The sequence below is a fragment of the Cynocephalus volans genome, chromosome 10 (genome assembly GCF_027409185.1).
Source record: "Cynocephalus volans isolate mCynVol1 chromosome 10, mCynVol1.pri, whole genome shotgun sequence".
NCBI classification, from domain to species: Eukaryota; Metazoa; Chordata; class Mammalia; order Dermoptera; family Cynocephalidae; genus Cynocephalus; species Cynocephalus volans.
In genome coordinates, this window is record NC_084469.1 from 12,374,049 (window position 1) to 12,397,901 (window position 23,853).

Genomic DNA, 23,853 nt, shown 5'->3' on the forward strand with positions numbered 1-23,853 from the left:
AAAGCACTAACTCCACTGAGCTTACGACCTTCTCTTTCTGAAGTTTCTCAGCACATCTTCTCAAAACTCTGACATGGGTTAGAATGTTGATGGAGTTTGGATGTATTGTCCTCCCAGAACTCATGTGGAAATGTGATCCCCAATGTGGCAGTGTTGGGAGCTGTTTGAGTAACAGGGGTGGATCTCTCATGGACAGTTTAGGGCTCTCCTGGGGGTTGGGAGTAGTGAGTGAGTTCTTCCTCTATTAGTTCCTGAGAGAGCTGGTTGTTTAAAAGACCCTGGTACCTCTGCTCTCTCTCTCTACCTGCTGGCTGCCTGCACTTTCCTCCTTGAGTAGAAGCAGCCTGAGGCCCATGCTACATACAACTGTCCCAGAATTGTAAACCAAATAAACCTCTGTTCTTTATAAATTACCCAGTCTCAGGTATTCTGTTATAGCAACACAAAATGTACTAATACAAATGTCAAGCAGACAGACTTGGATTCATATTCTGACCCTGACTTTTTTTTGGTAGAGCTGACACATGAGAAAATCATTTAGCCTCTTTGAGCCTTAGATTCCACTTCTATTATATGCTGATTGTTTACCTATCTTAAAAGCTGTTGTTAGAATCAAAGGAGATAATGAATGCACAGTGCTTAACAAGTCCTTAGCTCCCTATAAGCAGACCATAATGGTAGTTGTTATCATTGACCTCTCTAAGAAAGTTTTTTCATCTCTCAAATTGAGGGAATCAGACTGAACAATCTCTAAAGTCCTTCCATTTCTGACATTTGAAAAGTTTAACTCATGTTTACACTTCAAGCTCTACCCCTTTTCTGAGAATTCAGAGCTTACTTTTACTTAGAAATCTACTTTTTAAAAAAGTAGACTTGTATAATTGAAATATAAGACTGTTTCTTGATAAAATGAGATTTCCAGGAACATTGAAGGGACAAATACTGGAGAAGTCATTATATTTTGATTTGAATACTATAAATTCAAAGAGACGGGCCATGCACAAAAATAAATAAATAAATAAATAAATATGTCCTTTAAGTCATTGGAGTGTCAAAATTGCTTTTTCTAAATTGAAAGAATGAATGCCAATAAGCATTGGCCTTATCCTGCTGCCCTATCAGATTTAAAACTATACTATAATGCTAGATTAATTAAAACAATGTGTTATTGGTGTAAAAACATTTGAGCATGTCAATGAAGAGAACAGAGTTCAGAAATAGACTCATATATATGGTAATTAAATACTATGAGAAAGCTTGCATTTTAAATTAGAAATTATATCAGGCAGGGTCTTGACAAGAGACATATGGCACTTTCCAATGATGTCACTGAAGAAACTTTAATAAAGGAACTATTTTCAAGGGAACAAGTGGGGTTTAGGTGAATTAGTAGTAGAGAAGTACCATTTTGCCAGTAAGATCCTTTACCAACCTAGATCTGAAGGAAGCATGGAAACTGGGGATAGACCCATTCCCTTAGTAGCTGTAGGAGAGAGCTTCCAGGCAGGAAGTGTGGCCTCTAAAAGCCATTGCCAGCCAGCAGACCAGCAGGGAGGAGCCAGAGGAAGTAACAAACCTGAGTCTCCTCCCATCCTCTGATCTCTTGCTGGTGCCCAAACCCAAGTGAAAGCCAGATCATTCCAGGACATAGAAGAAGTTGATAATGGTGGGAAGAGGATTTGGAGGGGAAAGTAGAAGATATCCATTTGCATCTATCCCTATCTCTTCTCAACATTTCCTCTTATGCCAAGACCTGTTCAGGCCTATACACCATTTGTAACAGTAACAAAATGCAGCTGTGGATTTTTTAACTTTATAATTCAGTGGGTTACATAATACCCAGTGTTTTGTGGGCAATTTAGAAAACAAAGTCCTTTAGTATCCCAGATCTCCCTTCTGGAGAAGGCTTTGATACTGAATTGCAGTACATACATGTGATCTATGGTGTTATGGCCTGCATGTTTTTATCCTGCCCTTGCAAAAAAATCATATTTTGAACCCCTTACCCCTAATGGTACAGTATTAGAGAAGTAATTGCCATGAAGGTGGAGCCCCCATGATGAGATTAGTGCCCTTATAAGAAGATCAAAAGGCTAGAGCTCTTTCTCTCTCTGCATCTGTTCACCGAGGAAGATCATGTGAGAACATAACCAGGAAGAGGGCCCTCACCAAGAACCAAACCATCCTGGCACACTGATCTCCAATTTCCAGCCACCAGAAGAGTGAGAAATAAATATTGTTTGAGCTACCCATTCTGTAGTATTCTAGTAGCCCAAACTGACTGAGACATATGGTAAAAGAACTAAGCAAGGGCTGGACAGCTAAGCTCACTTGGTTAGAGTATGGTGTCATAATACCAAGGTCAATGGCTCAGATCCCCATAACCGCCAGTCACCAAAAACAAACAACTAAGTGACAGTTTTGTATCTCATGAATATTAATAACCAATTAAAAAAACCCTAACACACAAAAAAATGAACAAAGCTGGTCACTAAAACAGAGCCCCTCATTGACAAAGAGACCAGCTTTCTTGAGAAAGGGACCTTCAAAGTGGATAAGAGGCCATTAATTTCCTCTGCAGTGACTCAAGCCAGGTTTCTGCTCCCTTGAGCTAAAATTATTTTGCTTAATTTGTCAAATAGCACTTTGATAGGCCCATCAATTTTGTTTCTATGGGCTCTGTGATCAATTAAACATTGCTAAGAACACTGCAGATTAAAATGCTCTAAATATAACTGCATTCCCAGGATTTATTGTGATAAATATTGCTCTCACCATGTCTCTGCTGGTTACACACCATTTATTTGGCCTCTGCTAATCAAAGGTCCTGTTATTTCGCATTGAAATGAGAAAGCCCAATTCTAATGCAGTATCTCCTATTGCCATTCAAATATGAAGTGACATATGTTGAAACCCTATTAGGAGGTGGGGCCTTGAGTTAACTAGTTAACTAAAGCTCTAGTTAATTACAGACAACAACTACATTGAAATTTTTCAACATGTTGGATGTACCCTGCTCTTTTCTTGAATCCGGGCAAGTGAATTCCTAGGTCAGGAGCACAGCTAATATACTGAGATTCTCTTTTCACCTCAGGATACCCTTCATCAATTTCCAAGGCTAGATCACATTTCTCATGCATTCCAAGTCTTTCTATTTCTTGGTTTACTTCATCTCCTACTGTTATTCTTTGAGGGTAATCTTTTTACTCTGGCTGTTTTAAATATTGTCTCTTTGTTTTAGGTTTTCAGTTCTCTGTGAGGTACCTGTATTTGGTTTTCTTTGTATTTATTTTGCTTGGAGCTTACAAAGCTTTGTAAATGTTGGGCACAATTGTTTCTATCTATTTTGGGAAACTCTACACCATTATCTCTTTAATTACTACAGAATAATGAGTCTGTCCCATTCTCTCTCTCCTCTCTTCCTGTAATTCTTTCCTGACATATGTGTTATATCATTTCACTATGGTCTGCATATCTCTTATATTTGTGATTTGTTACCTATCCTTTAGTTTTTTCCCTTGCTTCAGTCTAGATATCATCTTCTGTGCCCTCTTCTGTTAGGTAGGCAAGACAAAGGGATTAAAGGACTCTGAGCCAAATGCTTACCATGTTAGGGAGTTTATTTCCAGCAAACCTGGAGGGGAGACTGGAAGATCAGTTTTTGCCCCTCACAGACTAATTTGGGGTTGTATAGGGTTTGAATAAGGGGAAGGAGTTTGGTAGCTATTCTGAGCATTCAGCACTTTGCAACAGCTCTGTGGTTTTCCTATTCTGCACAAGATTCTGCTTTATACAGTATCCAGTTTTTCTTAGAAAACACTTTGCTTAAGAGAAAGGGAGGCGGAAGGGAGGATGCAGTTAACATGGCTGTGCTTATGCTAAGCTGATTGCGAGGCCTAATATCTTCCAAATTGTTAATTCTCTCCTAAGCTGTATCTATTCTGCTGTTAAACCCATTTTCTGTATAGTTAGTTACATTTATTTTATTTACCATTTTCAGAATTTATATTTAATTAGTATTATAGTTTCAGGTTCTCTGCTAAAATTACAACTTTTTAATTAATTTCTTGCTCATATTAATCATAGTTAATGAAATCTGTGTCTGATACTACCAATATGTGAATTTCCTATGCATTGGCTGCCATTTTGGTTTTTTCTGTAGATTTTCAGTCAATTCTTACCTTTTACATGCCTACTAATTTTTTTTTTTTTTTTTTTTTTTTAGTGCACTGGATGTTCTGTGTGAAAAACTGAAGAGAGAATTGGAAGTTCTGGGAAATGCTGCTTTCTCCAGACAGCATTTAATCTTACTACTGGTGTTCAATTAGGATAAGAACTGATCATGTTAATACAGTAAGATTAGATTGATTCAGAGGCAAGTTTCATTTTTTGTGATGTAGGGTCTAATTTTTATTTTTTCCCACTTTTAAGCAGTAGCCTTTTAGGGGTATGAACTGAAAACTTCATGTGTTTATCATGGCTCCTCCTTGCTGGCTCCTAAAATTCATTTTTTGTCCTCCCACCTTCACAAGATTGCTTAATACTTGTTCAGCTTCTCACCCTCTCAGATGTGGCTTTCTGCTTTATGTTTTCAGTCTCTCAGGGAATTGCTTTAGAAAGTACAAGTGTGTCAAGGAGAAAGCAGAACCAAATGTCAGGCACGCCTCTTCGCATGTCCCTTTCTTCAAGCATCTTGGTCTTCTACGTTCCCACCACCCTGGTAGCTTTTCAATGCCTTCACAAAGATTTCTAAAAAGTATCTTACCCAGTTTTTCTGCTTGTTCTTAGTAGGAAAATTGGTCTGATCCAAGCTACCCTTCCACAGCTGGAAGTAGAAATTCTACCCTGATGTTTTGATTGATGGATTGATCAATGATTTGATCTAAACATTGATTTCTAGATTGGAAATAATTTGCCAACAGAACATTGAAGACTTTGCTATTGAGAATTTCAATTCCATTTTGATTCTTCTTTTCACTTGCTGTTATTGCCATACTGTGTTTTATTTTTATTTCTAAAAGCTCCCCCACCCCCTTTTTTGTTTGTTTGTTTTGGTCCCCAGTTTTTCTGAAACTTCAAAATGTTGTGCCTTAGAGAAATCTTTCTTAATCATTTCTGTTCGTCATTCAAAAGACCCTTTTGATCAGGAGACTCATGTTCTTTAACTCTGGGAATTTATTTTTTTAATTACCTCTTTATAATTTCTTCCATGCTATTTTTATCATTTTCCTTTTTGAAATTTCCTTACATCAATATGAGTTCACTTGGACTAATCCTATGCTTTATATTTCCTTTCCTATTTTACACCTCTTTTTTTTTTTTTTTTTTAATCTTATTTTCTGGGAGATTTCCTTAATGTTAATTTCTAAGATTTCTATTGACTTTTCATTTTTAATATCATATTTTTTACATGATCTCTTTCTTGTTCTCTGAAAGACACGCTTTACAGCATGTTTTTCTTGCTTCATGATGGCAAAACCTTCTTTCATCTTTCTGAGGATATTAATGATTGTTTATATTCTAATTTTTATCTCTCTGTATAATCTCTGATTTCTCCAAGTTTTGTTGCTGCTATTGTTGTCCGTATTAATTTCTAATGTCGAACGATGTGATCTTTGGCTGTCTGACCTTGTTGAATAATCTGACAACAAAAAGACCTCTGGAAGTTCTGTGAGCATGACTGGGGCTTTTGGATTGTGGGTTTCACTGTGGGGCGATTTTTAGCTAATTTCTCTGGAGATGGTGAGAGTTCTTGGGGAAGACTCTTCCAGTTTCCTCTCCACAGAAGTTAATTTTAGCTTCTAGTGTCCTGAGAATCCCTTGGATTTAGGACATTATTCCCAACTTCAATTGTGCTCAGACACCCATGCCAAGAGAATCTCTTTTAAATTATCTGGAGAGTAAACCCCCAGTTTTCTGCTAGCATGGGTGGGGGCCAATCATGAGGAGGGAATCTGGGAATAAACTACTTAAAGAATCTTTCAATTGAAACTATTTTTTAACTCATCATCTCTACCATCACTTTCAGAGGTGCCCGATGCCTTTGATTTCTGTTATGAGGCTTTACAAAACAAATTAACTTGCTAGTGAGCTAGTTAGATTTCAGTGCCAACTTAGATTTCAGATTTCTCATGTTGGCTAATTCAGTTACCACTTGTTCATCTACGTTTCAGCCTCCAATAGTTCGTTGCTATTTTTCCCTGTCTTGTTCTTTGTGTCTGTGCATTGCTGCTTTTTATAAGCTGTCATTTTGGTGGGATTTCAGAAGACAGCAGGTAATGGCATGCATTCAAATCACCATCTTCCACTAGAAGCTATTGTTTGCATTTATTGGTAGACCATTTTGTACTTTTTTGCAAGTGCGTGATTTATTTTTTTAATAGAAAATGTTAGGAAGTAAATATTTTTAAATATAAATTTTAAAGCACAAATATGTAAATTGTTGATCCAGAAAATTTGGCTGTGAAAGACAGGACTTACTTTTGAGTATCAAGTACATGGTTGGCAGGAAAGACAGAATCTTAGGTATAAAACCTGAAAAACTGATATTTTAATTAACAAACATGAATTCATGATGTAATTAAATAAAAAATAATAACAAAAAATATATATATACAAAGTACAATAGTACATTTTGGCATAAATAAAGCTAAATTATTGGTGGAGGTGGATGAATATTACTGTCAGAACATGCATTTTTAAAGAGGGAAAAATATACTGGTATTTGGGACTATGAAAGACAGTTTGTATTTTCCTCGGGCTTAATCATCCCACAAAAAAATCTATGTATAAAATGCCTTTGTGTGGGTACGCATCAAAACTTTTTCAATTTAAATAAAAATCAAGTTGAGTAAGATCTATCCAGGACCCAGAGAACCTAATATGTCAATAAGCTGAAGAGTTTCTATTAGACCTATGAAGTTTAAATTATAAATCTAGTGTTGGGCAAGTGTTAATTGCAAGATTTCAAAACCCATGTTTATTAGTAAAACCTCAATTAAGAATGGGTCAGCAACATAATTGCCTTGGCCTTCTTTTTTCGTTTCTTCCCCCTTTTCATGGGCACTTAATGAATATCACCACTGTACCAAACAGTGGAGTGGTGTTGAGATACAAGAAGTCAGTTCCCAATACCAGATCTTCCAATTCTGCTTTGGAACTTCTTCTATTGCCTCCGATGAATCAGCCACATCCTACAATCCCTACCCAGTAGGTTGCTTTTCTTTGCCTCCCTGCCTGCTATTTGGCTTTCCACAGACGACAGCCAATGGCTCTGTCTGCAGTTTCTCTAAGTACAATCCTTTCTACCTCAGCTATGCAGCACTTTTTAACGGCTTGTGGCATTTCTTCATTGGTCCCTTCTTCTGGTACTCTAGTAATTTCTGTTCCTGTTTTCTACACCTGAAAAGTTCTATAATACAAGAGCTGTAGCAAGACTTTACAGCAAATCAAGGACAATTCCAAATCTGTCTAGGAGTGCTGTGCAGGGGCCATTTATGTATGTAAATTACACAGTTCCTAGAAGGACTTTTTAATTTCCTTAAATCCTTTTTGCACTTGTGTTACTTCTGATCTCTCTCTTTAGACTTGACCAATTAGTTTTTAGCTAGTTCATCATAGCATTACTTTTTTTAATGGAAAGGATTATTGAGCACTTACCAAATGTTTGATATTCGGCTTTTACATCTCACATTCCATTCCAGTTCTGTGAGGTAGACAGGGAAAGTTATGCAGCACCAGGAGGAGACAGAGCCAGATATCTGGTCTGAGTTAGAACCTGGCTGTCCCATTTACATGCTGTGTAATCTTAGGCAACTCTCTCATTTTCTGGGTGCTTCAGATCATAAAGACTCACCTTATAGAGTTTTGGGGAACAGTAAATGAGTTAATTTGTGTAAAATACTTAGAACAGTAGCTATGCACAATCTGCACTATTTAAATACTAACTAGTATTTTACTCATTTTTACAAATGAGAGACAGACTCAGAAGGATTTAAGTTGCCCAAGATCAAACAGCTAGTTAGTGTATCATGCCAATTAATAGTTATATCATTATTTGAATGGTTATCTGTTTTGGGACACCTATATTATTCTAACCATTGATGTCCTGAAATGCTTCAATCAACACCTCTACAGATTCAGATTTTCATTTATACCAATCTTACCCCCACAGGATAAAATCCATAAAATAAAGTCCAAAAGTATGCAGATGTTTAAGATTTCAGTGTGTATTGCTAAACTCTCTCAATTTCCTCCCCACCACCCATATATAAAGATGTCAGTACACTTAGACTCTTGTCAACATTGACTAATACTCACTTTTTATGCTAGAATTTACAAACCTGCAGTTTACACTATGTTTGGTAAGAAGATGATTTTTCTTTAAAAGGCGGATCTTTCTTTGCTAATATTTAGCAAGAATTAACGTCAAATTTTCCATTCATTTAGAAAATGTAGATAAACATTCCAAACTCTTGTCCCTGTTTCCCAGCAGAGTCTATACACTTCTGGATAACTTTCCCATCTCCAGCATATTGTGGTTGGGAGGACACTGGATCGGTATCTCTTACATGTCATCTGAGTATTTCTGCTCATTCAATTCATTCTCATGTGACATGGTTACAAGTTGCTTATCAAACAATGTCCCTCTCCTCTGAATATGGTAATTGGAAGTGAAATTTAAGATTTCTGGATACATCATCAAGGTGAATGTTACTGCTTGCAAGTTTTGTCTTCGTTTCTTTCTAAAGAATGTGCTTTAAACTATTGTTTCAGCTATGAGTACAAATATTGTTTATCAGCCTCTGAAGATATTACCATCCTTTCTGAGGTTGCCATGGCAGCTGAGGTTGTGGTCAGGAGGGAGAGAAGATGGTGAGATAGAAACATAGAAAAATAGACTGATTTGGGGAGTCTCTGTTGGATGCATGTTTGGAGACATTTGTGCTAAACAAATAAGGACATTAAGATGGAATTATAATTTTTATATCTTCTATTCAGAAGTTTTTTAACTCTTAACAACTGAAAATAAATATAAAATCGACCAGTTAAAGACCTAAGGGAGGAGTACATTCTAGACACTTCTTGACTGTATTATCGGTTCCCAAGTCAATACTTCTGGGTAAGTAACTAAATTAAAAAACAAAATCTCTGTGAAAACAGCTGTGATTTTAATTTTTGCTGCACGTAGAAACAGAATAAAGGTGTTCAATTATATTATGTACATACATACATATATGTGTAGCGACAGAGAGAGTAGTGTGCTAGTGCATGTTTAACAATTAACTCTCTAAACAAGACAAAGATCTAATTTGTGGCATTTGCCAATTTCTGTGGTATGAATGTGCCCATGATGGCCAATGTCAAGTTACCAACACAATGTCACTAAACATAGAGGAGAGAAGAGATGCATACAATGAACTTTCACAAGCTGGTGCAAGCTGGCTCTAGCAAACCATCATGCAATCTTCAAAACAAGTTCCAGTTTATTACATTGTCACAGGAATCTGTTAACTGCAGCTGCCTGTATCACTACCTAACGACTGCATCACAATTAAACCTAAGGTTTGCTGTCAAAAGTAGAGAAATGCACAACAAGGGCTGAGGGATAATAAACATTAATACTCGCTTTGCCTCTCAGCTTATACGGTCAGTGCTACTATTAGATCTGCATCTAAAATGTTTCCTCCTTGATCTGTGGAAAATAAATGAAGACGACCTCCTTGAGGCTGGAGAAAATAAATTATTAACCCCTGGGGCCACAGAAAATAAATAGGGCGGCTTTGTTCAAGCTAAAGGAAATAAATTAAACATAAAAGATGCTGTTTCAGAGACAAAGATTTATCATTTTTAAAGCTGGTTGAGGGCTAGACTAATATCGCAAAGTTCCAGAGAGTAGCTCTACTCTGCTTCCCTGAAAAACTCATTATAAACCAAGCTACAGCTATCGTCTGAATTGCAAAACAACCCTGGCAGTAGCCTGGTAGTTTGTCCCTCTGCCTGTTCTTCAAGAAATAAATTGCCTTCCTTCTTTACGGAAGACTATGCCACCATTCTATTTTCTTCCTGAGATGTTTTGCATGTAAGCAGTAAATGGTTCTATTTCAGCTCAGAGAAAACTTGTCAGAGAACATTTTTAAAGCCATCTTTCCAGGTTCCCAGACAGTCTCTTCTGCAAGAGTTTTGGAGTGTTGGGTGATCCAGACACTGTCTATGCATGGATTACCATTATTTCAATGGCTGACATATGTCAAAGAGCATAAATTTAAATTATCATTTGATCTTGTAGTATTTCTTGTGGTACCTATTAAAACAATGAAATAGCTAAGTCTGAGAGAACAAATACAGCACAAGTGAATTTGAAAAAGGGTGCCTTTTGTTATTATTCTCTATGAAAATTTTCTCATTTATTCTCTACTAATTAGTAGCATCTAGACTAACTTTAACATTTAAACGTAGGGGCACAAAACTGTGAGAATTTGACAGGAGTGAAATACATAAGTTAATTACCATTTTCAAATAGCAGCTCTTTGACTTTGGAGTGTGACCTTGGCCAGTATATCTCACATATGTGGGATTTAGTTTCCACAGCTTTTAAATTTATAGCTACAACATGCAGAGAGCTCCCTATGCATCAAGCTCTGTTCTGTACATGTGGCATGAATCTCATGAGTTAAATATTTGAGAAACTTGTAAGCAGGACCTTAGAGGGCCAATGGCAGTTTACTGAGATTATGAGTGTCATCTCGGCCATCCTAGAGAGCAGTGTTTTGTATGTGATCACCATGTGATCTCAAGTATCCTTTATTTCTTATTACTTGAGTAAGTCTTCAGCTCCCAGAGTACTGAATCCACGTCAGGGATGTGGCCCAGGAATATACCTTTCATTGTTATCCACACAGATGACTATTATGCATATTAAAGTTGGAGAAACAGTTTCAGAGCTTAACTCTCTCTGCAGACCTTAGTGATTTCCAAAGGTCCAAACCCTTATCCACACCACGTTCTGGCCCACACACAGAGCTGGACATGTCTGCAATGTCCACACTGTATTTTGTACATTGCATTGTCTCAAAGGCAGCCACTCCAAGAATGTCCCATACCTGCTGACCAACATCTTTCCCATCTCCTGATACCCTTTGTATACCTCTCACAGTGAAACCTTGAACAAGTTAAAGCCCAGCTTTCTTCAAGTCTGAAATGAAGATAATAGCATCTAGATTGCAGGGTTGCAGTGAGATTTAAATATGATTTAACATATAACATCCTTATATGTTAAGGAACCTGAGAAATAGGAGGAAATTTGTGAAAATTTGTTGAATCTATTTCTTGACTTTAATTGTTTAGGGCACAAATCATTCAAATCATGGGAACTTCAAATTTCAATGGGTACATTGAAGAATGACAGATTTGCAAATTTTATGGGAGTTATAAAGTAAAATGTGATCAGGGCCACAGAGGCTGATATTTTTATTTGCAATAGAAAAGTTCTACATTCTCAAGGAGTTTGAATTTGTGCCTGATTTGCTTCCTCATAGCAAAAATTCCTTATATGCTGCCCTGTTGTGCTTGTTATCTTCTGTATCTCAATTATGCATGTGAATTAGAACCAAATCTTCACTCTCTGAATTTTCTGCTACAATTTATTTTAGTCATATGTGCATAATTGATTTATACATATTATAAGATGCCATATAAAATAAAGGTAAGAAAAATGGAAGACACTTTTGCCATTTGCTCCCAAACTGAAAAGTATTTAAAACTGAAAAAAAATTAAATCTTTTGTTTTCCAGGTTCTTTTGTAAACAACAGTTTAATTTCAAAGCATGAATTGAGTACTTACTATGTGATGGGGTCTATACTTGCTAAAGCAATTGTTCTCATCTTTACACATCAGAATACATTGTGTAGTCTTAAAAAAATAGAATTGAGTCTAAGGCCCGGAGGGAAGTACACACAGCCCAACAGCCACCGAGGTGAGCCAAGGCCCACATGGCACTGGGGGCTCAGTCTATATAGCCACAGAAAGCTAGAACAAGAGCCAAGGTGGTGTAATATAGATACTGCCACACCTTCTGTCACCACAAGGACAGTTCACACAACAGTAGCAGCCAGGGCCACTCCACAGGCAACCTGCCACTCACTTGACTACACTGATAAAAGAAGAATCACCAGAAGAGCTTGCAAATAGAGGAGGAAGTCTTTATCCTCATAGCGAACCCCAGAGTAACAGAAGAAGCAAGTCCTCTACCAGATGACCAAACATCAACAAAAAAAATACTAGAACTACAAAAAAACAAAGAGATATGACACCACCAAAGGACGATAATAACGCTCAAATTCCAGACCACATAAAACAGGGAATCCTTGAAATGTCTGAAAAAGAATTCTGAGCAATGAGCTTAAGAAAGCTTGAAGAAATAAAAGAAGACTCAATTAGAGAAAACAAGGAAACAAGAAAAAATATCCAGAATATGAAGGAGGAAATTTACAAAGAGATTAATACCTTAAAAAAGAATGTAGCAGAACTCCTAGAAATGAAAGATTCACTCATTGAAATAAAAAACACAACAGAGAGCTCAAGCAGCAGGCTAGAGCAAGCAGAAGAAAGAATTTCAGATCTTGAAGATGGTCTTTCCAAAATAACCCAGGCAGGCAAAAAAGAAAAAAAAAGGAAAAAACAATTAAAAATAATGAGGAAAATCTAAGAGAGATAGCAGACAACCTCAAATACTTTAACATCTGAATTCTGGGTATTCCAGAAGGGGAGGAGAAAGGAAAACTTATTGAAAACCTATTTAAGGAAATAATAGCAGAAAACTTCCCAGGGGTAGGGAGAGATGCAGCCCTTCAGATCCAGGAAGATGAAAGGTCCCCAAACATATTCAATACAAAAAGATCCTCTCTGAGACACATTATAGTCAAATTTGCAAAGCTCAAAGACAAAGAGAATTCTAAAAGCAACAAGAGAAAAGAATCAAGCACCTATAAGGGAACCCTTATCACACTATCAGCAGAAGAAAGTGGAATGATATATTCAAAACACTAAAAGAAAAAAAAATTGCCAGCCAAGAGTTCTTTACCCACTAAGGCTCTCCTTCAGAAATGAGGGAGAAATAGTGTATTTCCCCAGACAAACAAAAATTGTGGGAGTTCACCACCACACGACCAGCCCTGAAAGAAATTCTCAAGGGAGTCCTTCATTTGGAATCTGAATAATGAATGTCACTCCCATGGGTACACAAGAAAGAGCAAAACCTGCTGTTAAAACAAAAATGCCAGTGAGAAAGAGCAAGAAGCTAAATCATGCCACCTCAAATATCCAACTAATATTGAAGAAGAAAAATAAAAGGAGAAGTAAGGATCAAAAGATATTTAAAACATCTAAACAAAAAACAACTAAATGACAGGAATTAAACAATACCTGTCAATAACCACCCTAAATGTGAATGGATTAAACTCCCCATCCAAAAGGCACAGATTGACTGATTGGATTAAAAAGCTAGACCCAAGTATATGCTGTCTTCAAGGGACCCACCTAACATATAGATGCACACACAGACTAAAAGTGAAGGGACAGAAAAAGATATACCATACAAACAGAAACCAAAAACAAGCAGGAATAGCTATTCTTATATTGGATAAAATAGACTTTAAACCAAAAAACATAAAAAGAGACAAAGAAGGCCACTATGTAATGTTAAAAGGATCTATCCAGCTAAAAGACATAACAATCATAAATATATATGCAACCCGTACTGGAGGACCCAGACATATAAAGCAAACACTCTTAGACCTAAAGAAAGAAATAGGCCCTGACATGTTAATAATGAACATCCCTCTCTCAGTATGGCACAGATCTTCCAGACAACAAATCAACAAAGAGACACAGGATTTAAACTACACATTAGACCAACTAGACCTGGCAGATATATACAAAACATTCCACCCAACAACTAAAGAATATACTTTCTTCTTATCAGTTCATGGAACATTTTCCAGGATAGACCACATATTAGATCACTAATCTAGTTTCAGCAAATTAAAACAATTTAAATCATTTCAAGTATCTTTTCAGACCATCATGGACTGAAACTGGAGATCGATAACAAGCAAAACCCTGGAAACTATACAAATACATGGAAACTAAACAATAGATTTAATGGGTCCAAGAAGAAATTAAACAGGAAATCAAAAAATTTCTTGATACTAATGAAAATAAAGATACATCACACCAAAACCTGTGGGATACTGCAAAAGCAGTACTAAGGGGGAAATTTGTTGCCATAAACGCTTACATCAAAAGAATGGAAAGACTTCAAAGAAATGACCTAACACTACACCTCAAAGAACTTGAAAAACAACAGCAATCCAATCCTAAAGGCAGTAGATGGAAAGATAAGAGCAGAACTAAATGAAATAGAGACCCAAAAAAACGATACGAAAGAGAAGACCCAAATAACAAAAATCCGAAATGAAAAAGGAGACATTAGAACTGATACCACAGAAATACTAAGAATCATTAGAGACTATTATAAACAACTGTATGACAACAAATATGAAAACCAGAAAGATATGCATAAGTTTCTGGACACATAGAAACTACTCAGACTGAACCCAGAAAAGGTAGAAAAACTGAACAGACCAACAACAAGCAATGAGACTGAAGCAGTAGTCAACAATCTTCCAACAAAGAAAAGCCCAGGTCCAGATGGCTTTACAGCTGAATTCTACCAAACCTTTAAAGAGGAATTAATACCAATTCTCCTCACATTATTCCTAAAAATTGAAACAGAAGCCATTCTCCCAAACTCATTCTATGAGGCCAACATAACTCTTGATACCAAATCCAGATAAAGACACAACAACAAAAAAAGAAAATTACAAGCCAATATCCTTGATGAATATAGATGCAAAAATCCTCGACAAAATATTAGCAATCAGAATACAGCAACACATCAAAAAAATTATACACCATGATCAAGTGGGATTCATCCCAGGGATGCAAGGATGGTTCAACATATGCAAGTCTATCAATGTGATACACCACATCATCGAAATAAAGGACAAAGACCATATGATGATCTCAATAGATGCTGAAAAAGCATTTGACAAAATTTAACATCATATCAGCCTCTCAACAAATTAGATTTAGAAGGAAAGTATCTCAACACAATAAAAGCCATCTATGACAAACCCACCACCAGTGTCATTCTGAATGAGGAAAAACTGAAGGTATTTCCTTTAAGAACAGGAAACAGACAAGGATGCTCACTCTCACCATTTCTATTTAACATAATACTGGAGGTGCTAGCCAGAGCAATCGGGGAAGAGAAAGAAATAAAGGGCATCCAGATTGGAAAAGATGAAGTCAAACAGTTCCTATTTGATAATGACATGATACTATGTATAGAAAAACCTAAAGACTCTATCAAAAAACTCCTAGAGCTGGTTAATAATTTCAGTAACATAACAGAATACAAAATAAAGGCCCCGAAATCAATTGCATTTATATTCTCCATAATGAGCAAACAGAAAGAGAAATCAAGAAAGTAAGCCCATTTACAACAGTCACAAAAAAATTAAATACCTAGAAATCAATTTAACCATGGAGGTGAAAGATCTCTACAATGAGAACTACAAATCACTATTGAAAGAAATTAAAGAAGACACAAAATGATGGAAAGACATGCCATGCTCTTGGATTGGAAGAATTAACGTTGTGAAAATGTCTACATTATCCTAAGCGATCTACAGATTCAATGCAATCCCCATCAAAACACCAGTGACATTCTTCACAGAAATGGAAAAAACAATCTCAACATACATATGGAACAGCAAAGGACCCTGAATAGCCAAAGAAATATTGAGCAAAAAACATAAAGCTGGAGGCATAACACTACCCAACTTCAAATTTTACTACAAAGCTATGGTAACCAGAACAACATGGTACTGGCATAAAAATAGACAGACCAGTGGAGCAGAATAGAGAACCCAGAAATCACCCCTCAGGCTTACAGCCATCTAATATTTGACAAAGGGAACAAAAACATTGGGGAAAAGACTGCCTCTTCAATAAATGGTGCTGGGAAACTTGGATATCCATATGTAGAAGAATGACACTAGACATGCACCTCTCACCATACACTAAAATCAACTCAAAATGGATTAAAGACTTAAGTATAAGACCTGAACCTGTAAAATTACTAAGGGAAAATATAGGTGAAACACTTTGGGAACGAGGTCTGGGCACAGACTTTATGAACACAAACCTGGAAGCAAAAGCAACAAAAGAAAAAGTAAACAAATAGGACTGTATCAAACTAAAAAGGTTCTGTACAGCAAAGGAAAGAATCAAGAGAGTAAAATGACAACCTGCAGGGTGGGAGAAAATTTTTGCTATCTATGCATCTGACAAGGGATTAATATCCATAACATACAAGGAACTCAAGCAATTATACAGTAAAAAAATAATAATAACCCAATTAAAAAATGGGCAAAGGAACTGAATTGACATTTTTCAAAGGAAGACATACAAATGGCCAATAGGTTCATGAAAAAATGTTCAACATCACTAGTTATCAGGGAAATGCAAATTAAAACCACATTGAGATATCATCTCACCCAGTTAGAGTGGCTCTAAAAGACAGAGAATAGCAAATGCTGGTGAGGGTGTGGAGAGAAGGGAACACTACTCCACTGTTGGTGGGACCATAAGTTAGTACAACCACTATGGAAAACAGTATGGAGGAGTATCAAACAACTACATATAGATCTTCCATATGACCCAACAATTCCACTCCTGGGTATATACCCAGAGGAATGGAAATCATCACATCGAAGGGATACCTGCACTCCCATATTCATCGCAGCTCTGTCTACAATAGCCAAGATATGGAACCAACCTAAATGTACATCAGTGGAGGATTGGATAAGGAAACTGTCGTATATATACACCATGGAATACTACTGTACCATTAAAAGGAATGAAATTCTCCCGTTTGCAGCAATGTGGATAAGCTTGGAGAAACTTACGTTGAGTGAAATAAGCAAAGCACAGAGGGATAAGTACTGGATGTACTCTCTCATAAGTGAGAGATACGAGTTAAAGAGAAAAGGAAAGAAAGACCATAGTGGTGTGTCGGACTTGCAGAGGTAGAGAACATACCTAGGGATACAAAGTGGAGTCGGAGGGAAGGGAGATGGGGAGGGAGGTTGAGGATAATTGAGGGGATAATTGGGTGGGGGACACGGGGTATAAGAACAATTTGTGGTAATAGACATGCTGCCAGTATGGATCTGGCCATCACATCTTAGGCACGAGTGGTGATAATTTGCGTTGTACTCCATGAATATTCATAACCAATAAAAACAAAACAAAACATTTTTAAAAAACCAACAAATATTGGAGTAAGAACCACCCCCCCAAAAAAGACTGACAAAAAAAAAGAATTGAATTTTAAATATTATTAAACATAAATTAAATTAATAAAACACAATTCAATATATTTTATAAGAATTCATAATTTATATTATAATGTATAAGTTATTTAAATTATACATTATAATAAACAATAGACAATCATGTCTATAATAAATTTATATAAAAACAATCATTTATAACTAAATCTAATTGAATATAAATATAATTGAATATATAGTTGAATATAAATGTAATAGAATGTAAAAATAAACTAAAATATAAAATAAAGTTGAATCTGATCCTCTGAGGTGTATCCCCACCTCAGAGATTCAGATTTAGTTTGTCTGGAGTAGGACCAAGATGCTGGTATATTCTAAATCCTTTCTCATGTGCAGCCAGGGTTCTGAACCCTGGAGATATAGGAAGCAATAAGATCCAAATACTGTCTTTAAGGAACTGGCCATCTAAAAAGAGAGATGTCTTAGCTTGGGCTGCCATAGCAAAGTACGATAGACTGGGTGGATTAACAGAAATTTATTTCTCTTAGTTTTGGAGGCTAGAAGTCCAAAATAGAGGTGCTAGCAAGGTAAGTTTCCTTCTGAGACCCCTGCTTTGGCTTGTAGGCACCCATCATCTCACTGTGTGCTCACATGACCTCTTCTTGGAGTATGCAAGTGGGGAGAGAGAGAACAAGTTCTCCAGCATCTCTTCTTACCAAGGCACTAATTCCATTATGAAATGGAATGATCTTTCATGACCTCTTCCAACCCTAATTACCTCCCAAAAGACCCATCTACAAACACCATTGCATTGGAGGTTAGGATTTTAACATATGTATTTTGCAAGAGGCAAACAGTTAGTCCATAAAAGGGATGAACCAGTACACGAATATATTACAATACTATGAAGTATGAACAAAAGGTACAGTGCAGATACGTGAAACATCATAACCAGATAGTTCTTTCCCATTTCAAGGAAGCAAGACATATACATCTTAAATCACTAAATCAGCCGAAGACTTTTACCTGTGGTATGTCCTCATAAGGACAAAGGGTATACATTTTGAGGAATGTGTCCTACTGGTTCCCTGAGCAGCAAACAGTGCCTGACAGGGCTAAAGTTCTCTGGATTTACTCCGGTGCTCAGAAAGAAATGAAAGTTCAAACAGGTGATCTTAACAGCTTTTGACTGCATGAGCTTGTCCCTCTAATAGAGATAATGAGAAATATCAGAACTTACTTGAAGGTAATTTTCTTTTTTTTTTTCTGCATTTTTTTTTTTTTTTTTTGTCGATACACATTGTGGCTGATTATTGCTCCCCATCACCAAAACCTCCCTCCCTCCCTTTTCCCTCCCCCCTTCCCCCAACAATGTCCTTTCTGTTTGCTTGTCATATCAACTTCAAGTAGTTGTGGTTGTTATATCTTCTTCCCCCCTCCCCGGTTTTGTGTGTGTGTGTGTGTGTGTGTGTGTGTGTGTGTGTGTGTGTGTGAATTTATATATTAATTTTTTAGCTCCCACCAATAAGTGAGAACATGTGGTATTTCTCTTTCTGTGCCTGACTTGTTTCACTTAATATAATTCTCTCAAGGTCCATCCATGTTGTTGCAAATGGCAGTATTTCATTCGTTTTTATAGCTGAGTAGTATTCCATTGTGTAGATGTACCACATTTTCCATATCCACTCATCCGATGATGGACATTTGGGCTGGTTCCAACTCTTGGCTATTGTAAAGAGTGCTGCGATGAACATTGGGGAACAGGTATACCTTCGACTTGATGATTTCCATTCCTCTGGGTATATTCCCAACAGTGGGATAGCTGGGTCGTATGGTAGATCTATCTGCAATTGTTTGAGGAACCTCCATACCATTTTCCATAGAGGCTGCACCATTTTGCAGTCCCACCAACAATGTATGAGAGTTCCTTTTTCTCCGCAACCTCGCCAGCATTGATCGTTCAGAGTCTTTTGGATTTTAGCCATCCTAACTGGGGTTAGATGGTATCTCAATGTGGTTTTGATTTGCATTTCCCGGATGCTGAGTGATGTTGAGCATTTTTTCATATGTCTGTTGGCCATTTGGATATCTTCCTTAGAGAAATGCCTACTTAGCTCTTTTGCCCATTTTTTAATTGGGTTGCTTGTTTTCTTCTTGTAAAGTTGTTTGAGTTCCTTATATATTCTGGATATTAATCCTTTGTCAGATGTATATTTTGCAAATATTTTCTCCCACTCTGTTGGTGTCTTTTAACTCTGTTAATTGTTTCTTTTGCTGTGCAGAAGCTTTTTAGTTTGATATAATCCCATTTGTTTATTTTTCCTTTGGTTGCCCGTGCTTTTGGGGTCGTATTCATGAAGTCTGTGCCCAGTCCTATTTCCTGAAGTGTTTCTCCTATGTTTTCTTTAAGAAGTTTTATTGTTTCAGGGTGTATATTTAAATCCTTAATCCATTTTGAGTTGATTTTAGTATACGGTGAGAGGTATGGATCTAGTTTCATTCTCCTGCATATAAATATCCAGTTATCCCAGCACCATTTGCTGAAGAGGCAGTCCCTTCGCCAGTGAATAGGCTTGGTGCCTTTGTCAAAGATCAGACACTTACTGCCATCTGATCTTTGTAAGTTTCTTTTTGAAGACATGTTGCAAACCATATCATGAGTGGCTCTTGCCTGAACTCTAAGTTATCCAAAGAAACTTAGGTTCAGAAAAAATGTTTTGGAAAGTTTTATAAGGAAAATTTAATTGAAACTTTCTACTTCAAAAATGCGCTCAATTAAACACAAAGGTGACATCTATCAGCAAGAAAAGACTTTGAATCTAATCCTCTCAAATGATTAGTTTTCCTACAAAGAGAGAATCAGTGTTACTGTAGTGCCCATGTTTCCATCTTTGATTTTCTTGGTGGCCTAGACTTGGAATGTACCTGAATGACCTCATGTCCCTCATTACATTTCCAACCTAGATTAAATAATTGAGTAGATTTTTGCTCCTTTCTGTTTCCTGAATGAAGAATTATATATAATAAACTCATGTGTGTGCATGTGTCTGAGATTAGTTCCACCACAGTCAAAATATTGAATACTATATTATAAATGCATCTTACTACTTTCAAAACCATTTTTAAAATTTTTTAAATGCCCTCAATATATTATTTTCATGAAAATATGTTTAATAAAATATTATTTATCAGAAGTTCACGTTACTAAACAAACTCATCTGACTGGAACATGACCAAGAACCAAATTTTAGGCACGTGGGCATACACATTCACACACACACTCAAACACAAACTACAGTGATGTTCTAAAGCCTATAGACTTAACTCCATAAAGTTTACTGTACAAGTTCTTCATTCAGAACTGATTTACTCTCACTTTGTGTTCCCAAACCAACAGCAGATTAACACAGGTACTGGCTCCTAGAACGAGATAAATTGTCTGCAGTAAGTGAGGCTAACAGTCTATGTAGGTAAGTGATGTGGCAGAAGAATGGTCGAAGTCAGACACAAATAATATGAAAACTGCAGCTTTTGGGACCATTTCTCCCAGGGGTTCCTGAGAGACTGAGTCTGTTGGTAAAACATAAAGCATCCACTAACTGTAATATTGACAGTGCATCATCCAGAAAGGATAAATTATATTCAATATTCTTTAAGCAGGAAGACTAAGAGGTTGATAATACTAAAAACCATAATTCTTCACTTTTTAAAATTGAATCATAATTGATTATACATATTTTGGGGATTCAATGTTGACGTGTGTTGATCAAATCAATACTATTAGCCTATCCATTATTACAAACCGTACTTATTCTTTATGCCCCTTATTCAATTTCTCCCTATCTCCCTTTCCCTCCCCCTCTCCATAACCCAAGATTTCTTGTCTCCTTCTGAAAGAGTAATGGTTACTCTGTTGATTTGTATTATTCTTTAAATTAAAAAAAATTAATTTCAGTACCTGAAGAGTTAAGATTCCTTCAGTCATTTAGAATCTTAAAGTAGCTAATTATTTTTAGAAACAAGGGCAAATAAGATGTCCACATCTTGCTAATAATTCAAGCAATGTGGTCACTCTGTGTGTGTGTCTGTGTGCTTGTGTGCGTGTTTTTCTATTAGCAATAATCGCGCCTCGGATAAACCTCATTGGCTACGATACTGCCACTGCGCAAAGCTATGTGTGCGTGTTTTTCTGTAGGCATATTTTATCCCTGGGCTTCATGAAGAGTGTAGTATAATAGTTCAGTTCTCATTCTGAAGCTCTTTCTGATGTGCAATAGTAATTCTTAAAAATGTGTATGAGGAAATTCAACAGGATAGAAATACTGCTTTGATATAAGTTATTTAAATTCCCTTGAAAAGATAAGTAGAGCTCATATCTGCTAAATGGGCATCACACTTTTACGTAAGTACTCCCATCCAGGCGCTTAAAAATTACATAAATGCAAGCAACTTTCTGAAAAAGTCCCCGGATTTGCTTATTCCTCTATCAACTACAGCCGTAATCTTTCTTCTGCAAAGAGTGAGAAACTCTTTGAAAAACTGGTCAGAGAAATCAGTTGTTGAGAGTGTAAATGAAGACTTTAATCATGCGTAGTCAGAAATCATATTTGAGAATCATGCATTTCCGTGTGACCTAATTTTAGGTGTCCTAAAAAGCTGTAGCTGTTATGCTATTATAAAAGCCCTTAAAGGGTTTTAAAACTTTCTGACTTAGCTAGAGATCAATAAAATTAATCAGACTTTTCCTATGCAATTAGGTGTTGATAAGAGGCTGTTATTCATTCCATTATTTTAGACATCACTAGAATTCCATATGAACTATTTGCTTCCTGCATATTGCTTTAAAATGAAGTTTATCTACTGGCTACAAAATTATATATATAATTATTATATATATTATTATAATTTATATTATATATCAATTATAATTATATATATATATCCATAGTTTTATGGAGAGAATTATATATAGAGAAATATATATATTTATCATTATATATATACAGAAGTGTTAATCATTATAACTTCTCCACCCAGAATCAATAACTTTTAATTTAGCAGTATAATTTAAGCCAGTTCAGATCATATTATATAAACAATTTTAACTCCTGGGTGTTTTTTTCCTTTTTACACTGAAAATATATTACATAATAGTTTCCCCGTGTTACAATAGGCTTTTTGTTAACATCATTTTGAATGCCATAGTCTATTTCATCTAATATCCACTTACTGATATTTATGTTGTTTCCAAGTAGACCACAAATTTCATAGCTCCTAGGAGAAATATAGTGTTAAATGAGGTATCGATAAAGGCTTTTAAGTGATGTGGAAGTGTTAGATGTTCAGTCAACAGGTACATACTTCGCATCTTTGATATGTCTCATGATGAACTAGAGGCTATAGAGAAATATAGGAAATGCTCACTAATCACCAGTATTTGTTTTTATTGAAACATAATTGATTATACATATTCATGGGGTGCAAAGTTGACTATCAATACTTTTTACAATATTTGATGGTCAAATCAGGATAATTAACTTATTTATCATTACAATATGCAATCATTCTTTGTGTCCATTAATTAATTTCTCATTAACCCCCCCTCCTCCCTCTTCCCCTTTCCACTTCTAGTAACCACAGTTCTGTTCTCTCCTTCTGAAAGTTCATTGTATTATTGTGATTGTTCTTTCTTTCTTTCTTTCTTTCTTTTTTTTTTTTTTTGTTGTTGTTGTTGTTTGTTTGTTTTTGGCACCCACTTATGAGTGAGGACGTGCAGTATTTCTCTTTCCGTGCCTGGCTTGTTTTACTTAAAATAATTTTCTCCAAGCTCGTATATGTTGTTGTTATGGCAAAATTTTATCCTTTTCGATGGCATAGTAGTATTCCATTGTGTATACATAGTAGTATTCCATTTTCTTATCCAGTCATCCACTGATGGACATTTAGGTTGGTTCAATAACCTGGTTGTTGTAAATAGAGCTGCAATAAACATAAGAGTGCAGGTATTTCCTTTGACAAGATAATTTCCATTCCTTTGGATATATAGCCAATAGTGTGATTGCTGGATCCTATGGCAGTTCTATCTGTAGTTGTTTGAGGAACTTCCATACTGTTCTCCGTAATGGCTGTCCAGTACTATTTTTATATTCACTTGTTGTGTGAATTTGGGTAAAAACACTATGATCCAGTGAGGGTAGATTTCCGTAAAGCTTTTTTAGGGACCACCAGAGAATATGCGAGAGGTCCTAGGGAAGGAAGGTAAGTGAAACTTGATACTTTACAGGAAGGTAACACCTGAATAAATCATTAACATCTTACACAGAGGAAAGAGAGAGTGCCCGGATTGTGGAAGGAGGGGGTGGGGTAGAAGAGATGCGTACTGAGTCTATCTTTGAAGGACAAGTAGAAGGTTATTAGGTTGAAAAAAACATG

The 23,853-nt window shown here is 36.2% G+C and overlaps 1 non-coding gene across 1 annotated transcript; it reads right to left on the reverse strand.

Moving 5' to 3' along the window:
- Positions 1 to 21,453: 21,453 nt before the first annotated feature.
- On the reverse strand, positions 21,454 to 21,594 carry LOC134389735 (U4 spliceosomal RNA). Its single transcript, XR_010024713.1, has one exon. It is a non-coding gene; the product is annotated as a U4 spliceosomal RNA (small nuclear RNA).
- Between the last annotated feature and the right edge of the window lie 2,259 nt (positions 21,595 to 23,853).